Consider the following 9,927-nt stretch of genomic DNA (forward strand, 5'->3'; position numbering starts at 1 on the left):
AACAAACATTATTGTATTTCTTATTCCACCTTTTTTGTGTAAGTGTTAGTTCTATAGTGTTTCAATTTTGTATTTCAATGTGTTAGTTGTGGAAACCAAAAATATCAATGCAATCTTATTTCCTATGTTGTTCACTGACCCACCCTACAAGCAAAGTTGCTTGTCATCACACTATTTTGTTTGTTAAGAATGTGTGTTAACTATTTTGAATGATGATGAAGTTGTTTAAGGATGGTCTCCCCCTAGACATATCATTTTCATCCTTCTTTAAGTGACAACCAATTGGAAATTGCACATCATAGAGGTTCAAGTGTTAATACACCACAATCCCTTGATAAAAAGGTATATAAATGCCACTATATGACATATAATTGTGCAATGCAAAAATCCAGTCTTCAAATTGTAATGAAAGAGGTGTCAAATATGTAGTTCAAGGATTTTTGTCATATCATAACCCTAGGGTTTCATCATCAATTTTAGATATTGAGGCTCTTTCAATACAAATTTTGCCATCGTTTCTTATTTCATTGACATTTTCATCTTTTGTTGATTTAGTTTGTCAGTGGATAGAGGATTTTATTTCTTTTTTGTGTGAAGGCTTATCCCCATAAGCATTTAGTAGACAAATGATATTTTAATATACTCTAGATTTCATTTGCTTGTTGTCTCGTTAGGGCTTTATCTTCAAAACTTGTTCTCATTTGAGATTTTTAATGATAAGGGGATCTTGTTTAGTGATGACTGGGGGAGTTTTCTCCCATTCTATAGTAGCCAAGAGTGATCTTGCATCTTCACCGATAATTGCATCTTTTTCTGGCAACGACAAAAAAGTTTTGGTGTGATACATCAGACTTCCGGAGGGGAGTTTTCCCATAATAAATAGCCTATTAGCTAAATATCCTATCTCCACTTTGTTACACACATGAGAAGTTATTTTTGACCAATTAAAATTTACTAGCGACTCTTATAGATGAATTGCTATAAGGTGACTCATCCTAACAATTAATCAAACCTTTACACATGCCAGTAAAGCATTTTCTCATGAACTCAACTAAAGACATATATAGTACAATGTGATATACTTGGCTCAACACAATGTAATAAATTTTAGACATGTGAAAAGTTAAATACGTATAAATAAAAGCCAATAGACTATAGAGAATGATAAAATGAGCAATGCCAAGTCATCACAAGGTACAACCATTAAACTAATGAGACTTTCACACAACATTAATAAATTTTACACAAGATAGTCATGAAGCATATAAAATAATAAGGGTTTAAGACATGGAATAAAGATAAATCCTAATAGAGAACAATTACAAAAAATATCCAAGGATTAAATCAACAAAAAATGGGAACTTACAATAAGAAGTATTTCCACTTCATAACTTCCTTTCATATTTTTAATAATCACCTTTTTTTGTGCATGTCTTGTAGACATTTCTTACATAAAGAGTGTCATTATCTCACACATACATTAGATCAATTTTTTTTGTCATTTGTGAAAAGGAAATAAATTTGATTTTTAATATTAGTTATAAATAATGTATATATAATTTTTTCAACAAGAGACATTGTGTCAGGTTCCTAACATGTAGTGAGTGTAATGAATTTTATTGTGTTTAATAAATTAAAATTAAGTGACGTTAGAAATATCATTGGAGACGAAAAAATTTAAAGTAAAATTTATCAAGGCAAATTTTTATTTATTTTTGATTAATAATTGTGATATTTGTATTGATAATTAAGATAAGCATTGCAAAATTATTAAGGGAGCAAAAAGAGTATGAAAATCTCCCTAAAAATAGTTTAGTTGTATAAAGATCTATCCCCAAGCACCCCCATCCTACCAACCTATCAAAACATTACCCCAAGATAGTTAGACTACCCATATACATAGATATACAACCCGATAATATACTATCATCTTACATAATCAACTATTGTAGATAACAAAAGAGTTGTAAATTGACAAAATTAATTTGCAATTACAATCTCCTTGCCTTTGCTTTAAGTATAATTCTCTTGCACATTCACAACATTGGACGACCTTGCATTCACTTGATGTTCCGGAGGGAAACCAATCCTCAAGGTTTTGCTCGATTTCTTTTTTGAGCCTCTTAGCCTTCCCCGTTTATGACATGAAGAGGATGCACCAGATGTAATAGGTGAGCGTTCGCTATGAGGGCCCCATTTCTCCAACTCCCACCATAGAAATCTTGCCTTTAGATACTCCTTAACTCCCATCATGCCAACCTGGGCTGAAGCTCTTTGGACCTCCTTATTGCAATTTGCACTCCAAATAAGGAAGGGGTGTAGGGGAGGAGTGAATTCATTCACCTGCGGCCACACACCTCCTAGGCAAATTAATCCTTTTCCTTTGCATGCCATTGCCATCGAACTCTCGAAACCCCCCTTGCCACTCCTCTCTGAGATAGTTGTCTACTAGCCACTAAACATTTTCCTTTGTCTCCAACCCAAAACACCACAGGATGAACATAGATGCAATGTCTATATTGCATCAATACTTAAATGGAGCCCTCAAATATTCATTGCCAAAGATGATCTTGAATCGAGTCAAGAAATATTTATCTTAAAAAATGAAGATATTTGAGAGTTGTTCATCTGAAATCAACTTGAAGGCCCGAGATTTCCATGAGCAATGCCATCAAAATTTATCTTTATCTAGTTGTAGCATCCTAAAATTGCACCCTTGTACAATTTTGACCGCATTGGGTCGCTACCTATTTGTGCCCCTTGGCTTGATTGGGACCTTATTATGCTCATGTACTTCTCATGAATTGCATCATTTTTTGACTTTTCCCATACATTCTGCTCCTTATCCTAGCCCTAAAAAGGGGTAGGGCCAGGGTGCTACGCCCTAGTCCATCCTAATTTGTGCCCCATTTGACCCCTTGGTCCTATTTCAAAATTGAGTGTGATTTCTCTCTTTGTGTTGGCTCATGTTGGAAAATTAGCAATTTATCTGACGAACAAGTATAAAAGGAGGTTTTCCCCTCTCATCTAAAATCAATCAATCATCTATAAAGCATCCGACAGTCACATAAGATCAAGTATTCAATCACATGAGATCAAACATTCAAACATTCAAGAGCAATTGAGCATTAATCAGTCTTCCTTCAAGCCTTGGACTAGTAATAAAGTTGAGATCCAAGCATTGAAGTATACATCTTTTATCCTATTTTGTTGAAGACTTCATCAAGCCCTAATTCTGTGTGGAGACAAACAAAACTTCACAAGGAGGTATATCACTTAAGTTTTAGTCATTATTTAGGATCTCCCTAAAAAGGAGAATCTTCCATTACAACAATTTCAATTGTGTATATCTCAATTTCATGGTTAATTCCAAAATTGGGGTTTGACCTAAGGCAAGCCCCTATTCCCAACCTATTTTCCTTTCTTTCTATGTGCAGGAAACAAGTACAAAGTCGCACTCTTCAGAATATGCATTATTTGCAGAGACAAACCAACCCTCTACGACGTGTGAAAAAGTAGGAGGACCAGGGCGATGGGCACATCGGTACCGATATTTTTGGAGCTGTTTTGAGGATTAGATCCAAGTCTGCATATTCTACTCACATCCAGGTGCGTGCGAAAATTTTGCATCTGTAGCTCATTGTTTTCTCAGTTTTACCTTCATTTTTTAGCACTTTATCTTAATTTAGGATTTCAACTCACAAAAGAGGAAACCCCGAAATCAATCCAATCAGTATTCAATCTTAATCTTTGCTAGTTTTTGACTAAATCTATTGGATTCCCCCTCTTTTGAATGTAATGGTCAATTCAAGCAAAAATTAGTGGTTTTCATACATATAATGGTGGAAACCCTAATTTTTCACCATTACACCAGTCATGTTCTAGAGGCATCCATGAGGCTATGTTTCTTATGTTTTGAGGAAAATTAACCCTTAAAAGCCCATTAATGGGCTACAAATTTTTATTTTCATATTAACTTATCTTGTTACATGGAAAATGACTATTATGATGTATATAATATTGATCACGTCATTAAGAATCGTTAATTGTAATGTCCCCTTCCTAGGTGACATGCAGTTGAGCAAGGATTGGCCTATCATCTGGTTTCTGTAGGCCAGTGGAGTGAAGAGGGAACCCATTCAGGAGTAATGGAGCCTTGCAGGGGGCTTTGTGAGTTGATTTAGACATTCAGACGACAGTTCCTACTTTTTAGGGAGGTCTCCTATTTTTTAGGGAGAAATGGCTGTTAACTGGTTGACCACCCGGGGGACCACAAAACTAAGCAGGAGCTTGTCAGACAATTTCTGGCAGTTTGAGCGAGGTTCCTATTTTTTAGGAGGAATCGCTAGTCAGCCTGCAGGGGTTCACTTGTCAGTAGTGATCATACCACTTCAGACAAAATTCCAATTTGAGCCCCAGATCTCATTTTATTAAAAAATAAATAAATATTTTAATATTTCTTAAGTTTGAATTTAATAAAACAATAATAAAGTGATATTATAATCACTTTATGAGGAAATAAGTTATAATAATTAATTGGCCCTCTTACCTAAGCATTTTAGCAAATATTATTATAATAACGAGGGGACCAAATTAAAATAATGATAGAGGCCCCTTGTGGTTCATTTTTCATAAGGAGGCATAAATAAAATAAAATTATTTTATTAATAAAAGGGGAGATGAAACCCTAATTCGAAATTAAGGTTAGTGCTGAAATAAAAAGTGAGTTTGACAATCATTTTGCCATTGAGTTGTTTATTTTTTGAGATAATATTATCTTCTACAAGTCTGCAATGAGTTTGGCAGAGTTTTGGAGTAGGTTTGGGGATGGAAACCTCCATTCCAGGGTGTTAGGACGAAATCCCTTGCACTAATCAACAATTTGTTCAACAAAGAAAGCTCTTATCAAGTTATTAGAACCAAATTCAAGAGCTAATTGGAGTAATACAACATCATTAGGGTTTGATTTTCAGATCTGAGCAAGAATAAGAGACATTTCATTGAAAATTGTGCCATTTTGGAGCCAGTTGTACAATTCCCAGTTAGCTGTACCATTTCAACTTGCTGGGGGTTTCAATAAAAATAAATAGAGGGGTTTGCAGCTGGATTTTTGTTCAAAAATTATTGTCAGCGGTTAATATGAAGATATCAAAGGTTTGTTTGGTGATATTACATCATTCTGGAGCTATGTCAACAAAACAATGAGGAAAATTGGTCATTCCTAGAGATTTTGCCTGGCAAGATTCTAGAAATTGCATTGAACCTGAGATTTCTTCATAGATTTGTTTTTGGTAATTATCTTGGAGGTGAATAATGCTCATTGGAGTTATTAGTTGCATTTAGAAGGGCTTCTATCATTCTTTCTACCTATTTAGGCCAATAATTCTCCTTCAATCCTAGCACCGGATGCATGGTAGGCCATTATTGGCTTTGATTATTGAAAATTAATTATTTATTTCCATTCGTTCATTGCTGTTAAATAAAATTAGAAGTCCGCAACTTAATTTCAACCAATTATTCTTTATGATTTTTCAATTGTACTCATTTCTACATTGTCAAAGTTTCAAGCATAAACCTCAAAAAATCCAAAAAACACAAAACTCTGCATTGAAAACCAAAATAATTATATGCTGGCCAAATAATTGAATCAAACAAATAAATCAGCTGTCAAAATCAGAGGTTGGTTCAGATACCATTGAACGATGTCGAATGTTGATTGGAACAATTTGATATGTTTTTTTGAGTTTGATTTCTTTGACCAACGGTTGGAATTTTGTTTTTTAATGCAGTTTGAGGTTTTTAAGATAACTTGCATGTTATTGACTTTTGGAATTTGACAATGCAAAATGAATAACAAATGCAATACATAAAATAATTGACGAAAATGAATTTCAAACTTCTGATTTTATTTAACAACAATGAACGAATGGAAATAAATAATTAATTTTCAACAATCAAAGCCAATAATGGCCTACCAGGCATCCAACGCTAAGATTGAAGGAGAATTATTGGCCTGAATAGGTAGAAAGAATGATAGAAGCCCTTCCAACTGCAAGGCTCCATGACTCCTGAATGGGTTCCCTCTTCACTCCACTAGCCTATGAAAACCAAATGATAGACCAATCCCTACTCAGCTGCCTGTCACCTAGGAAGGGGACATTACATTAATAGACTTGAAAATTGATTTAATGAATTGAATGCATTGGATAAGAAGTGTATATCACAAGAAATGATTTTTTTTTCTATATAGACTATAACATGAACTAATATAATGCAAGATAAATGTTGTTTTGGTAATTATTTAAAATAGAAGATTTAATGTTTGTTGCTCGATTTTTTTAATTCTCTATGCTTGTTAGCTAAATTAATAAAAGAAATTGAATGCATTGATTTATTAATCTGTGTTGAGGAGATCACTATTCATTAATTTTTATTAAATATTATTTTTATTATTTTAAAAAAAATATATAGCTATTCACTAATTTTTATTATTGATTTTAAAAATGTTTTAAACTAATAGATGTAAATTTTAATTATTCTGATCATAACTCTCATATTTTATCTATTTTACCTTTTCAATAAATTAAGATTTATTCAAATGTGATAAAATAAATAAATTGTATTGATTGGCCCACAACCTTTTAAATAAAAATAATGTCATTTGTAACAAAAGACAACAAATAAAATAAAAAGGTGTCATAGAAAATAAATTTGCACAAAAAGTCAAAATAAATAAAAGTCATAAGATAGGCCACACTAATAAGAATGTCCACAACTTTAGTCCAAGATACATAATATTTTTTATATTCATTTATTGACAACTAACAAATCATAACTATATACCTTGCTTTAATTTCTAATAAAATATATTTATTTGAACAAAGCTTGGAGTAGTTTAAGTGGGATGTTCTATTTATTATAGTTGGTCAAAATTACAACTTGTGAAACATGTTTATGAAAAAATTATAACTTTTAGGTATTATTTAAGATATCTCTAGCCAACTAGAAGTCCTCTTGACCATCTCTTAAGATAAAAATTTATAGTTAATTAATAATTATTAATATAAAACATATATTTATAGAACAAAAAAGATAATAAAATATGAATTAATAGTCATATAATTAATCAATTATATGACACTAAATCTATTCCAATATAATGAAAATTTTAAATATTAAATAAATTTCATATTTAATATTAGCTCATTATAATTTTAAAAATCTTATAAATCACTATATTAAGATGAGGTGATTCAAGAGATGGATGAATCATGATTTCAAATTTAGAAAGTTTCCAAGTGATTTCCTTACTTTGTGAATTTAATTCACAACTAATAAAAATAGGGAAATGGGAAAATATATAGCGTATCAAAACTCTATGCTCGTTTTAGTTCACCGTTGATGCACTTTTTATCTATTAAAAAAAAAAAGAGAGAGAAAAAAGAGAAAAAAGAAAAAAGAAAAAAGAATAATAGTAGAAATATTTTAAATCCATTTGATAGTGTTTTATTTTAAATTATTATTTAAAAAGATGCTTCCAATATGTTGAACATGCAATTTGACTTAAATTTTCAATATTTTGTGGTGAGAATGTAGAGAGGCTTAGTTCTCTTGTAAATTTTCAATATCCATGCAAGTTCTATGGAAGATTGGATGCCAAACTCTTTGGGATGAATTTTATTTCTTCATGGGTTTTACAATTGAAAATATTTTTGTATACATGATTTTTTAAATTAATCTTTTAAAAAAAAAAATAAATAAATAAAAAAAAAATTGGAAAAGAAAATAGAAATTCAATGTTACAAAATTTTGAGTTTTAGTTTCCTGAAATGCAAGATTTGATACAAGACATACTAAGACACGTGGTAAAGTTGCGACTTATACATTATTAGCTTCATAGGATCATGACGATAGTTGATTTTCTCAATCACATCTTTCGATGAGATAAAATTGAATCAATCTTTAAGCAATATTGGAATGATTCTTTACTCTTGAGCATCTTTACAATACTATTGAAATTTAACAATTATCTTTAAAATGACATCTCTCGATGCATTTTACATATATTTTTTTCAATATAGGTATGCTAGTTATTTTGATTAACTAGAAAGTACAACAAATAATAACTAGTTATCATTTATGAGTCATGACATTTACATGCTAGGGCAAAATTAATAATAATAAACATATAATTTCTATAGTTCGAAATTTTTTTATTATTTAATTTTTTAATTATATATTTATTTAATTTATCAAAAGGGTCGAGTTTAATTGGTGAGGATGATGGTGTGTTATACCATCTCAATCCTTAGAGATGAGGTTGGGCCAATTTCAATCTATTATCGACTATGGTGGATTGGATAAATGTTTAAAGATAAAGTTGTTGTTGTGGTGACTATACTATTCTATCTACTTAAGAGTAGAGATGTAGATATATAAATTCTTAAATGTAGAGATGTAGTCAAATTGACTTTTTAAACTGTAATAGAATGGATAATGTGTGGTTAAAAATAGTGTCAATTAACAACAAACACATACATGAAACAATATGTAATTAGGAAGCAATTTGAAAACTAAAACAAATGCAAACTCTTAGCCTCCTTTGAAATGTTCCATCTTCCTCTAATCTTGAGGACCTTGAAGGTGTGTAGGTGGCTCTCAGCAGCAAGCAAGTAACCCTCAAAGTGACAACTCAAAAGTTGAGTAGGTACATGATTATGATAATGTAAGATTATGATTATGAAGCTCTAATTATGCTATAATGCTCTAAATGATCAAAACAACTAGATGTCAATTAACTATAGTAACAATACAAAAAGCTAGAATGTGAGAGATGTTTGATGCTCAAAACAAGAGGTATTTATAGGATTTCCTATGCCAAAGCTGCGGTGGCAGGAATCAATGGTCAGGATTCAATTTGGATATATCAACGATCAAGATTGAGGAAGTTGGAGAAGATGTTAGAGGGAGGGACACATGTCATCCTTGTGGTGACAAGTGTCAAAGAATCTTGATCATGAGAGGACAAGTGTCCAAGGGGAGAAGACATGTGGCCAAAGTGCCAAGTGTCCTCAAAGGGGTGTGTACACTCCAAAATGGGTTAGAAAGAGGTTAGAATGTGCAAGTTGGGAAGGGAGAGGGTTTGTTAGACCCAAGGTCAAGTGGAATGTGTTAAGTTAGAGGATGGTTAGGTTATGCAGTTAAAGTTAGGACACATGTGTCCAATTTGAATTTAGAAAGTCAAATAAATGGAAATTGATAATTAATTTCAACAAATCTTTAAATTTGTCTAATTAATTATAGGATTAGAAGAATTGAATTTGATGGGGGGGAATAATTAATCAATTTGGATTAATTAATTCAAGGGGGATACGAAATGAACTATATAAATAAATCACTTAGATTTATTTACAAGTAGACGAATATGGGAATTAATTAAATCACTTGAGTATTTAATCAATTAGGGAAGGGTATATTAATTAAATAACTGGGTTTTTAATCAATTATCTCCAGACAATTTTTAGGTGTATACAGATAAATGTTTAAAATCAAATTCATCATTGTAATTTTCTTAAATATAGAAACACCAATAGATAAATGCTTTAAAACAAAGGTATCGTTGAAAGATTAAATGCTTAAAGATGGAAATATTGTTGGAGTGACTATAATAGAATGATTAAATACTTAAAAACATATATGTCATAATGATATGCAAAGTGAAAAATTTGTTATCATAATTGTCTTAAAGAGAGAGATGTTATCAAGATAAGTTTTATGAAGTAGAAAATATTAAAAGACATAGATATCATAATAATTTAGAAAGTGAAAAAGATGTCATAATTTGTTTAAAGATAGAGATGCTATCATATGAGTTTTATGAAGTAGAAAAATATTAAAAAACATAAATATTATAATAATTTGCAGAAT

Source organism: Cryptomeria japonica, chromosome 10 (assembly GCF_030272615.1).
Source record: "Cryptomeria japonica chromosome 10, Sugi_1.0, whole genome shotgun sequence".
Taxonomy (NCBI): Eukaryota; Viridiplantae; Streptophyta; class Pinopsida; order Cupressales; family Cupressaceae; genus Cryptomeria; species Cryptomeria japonica.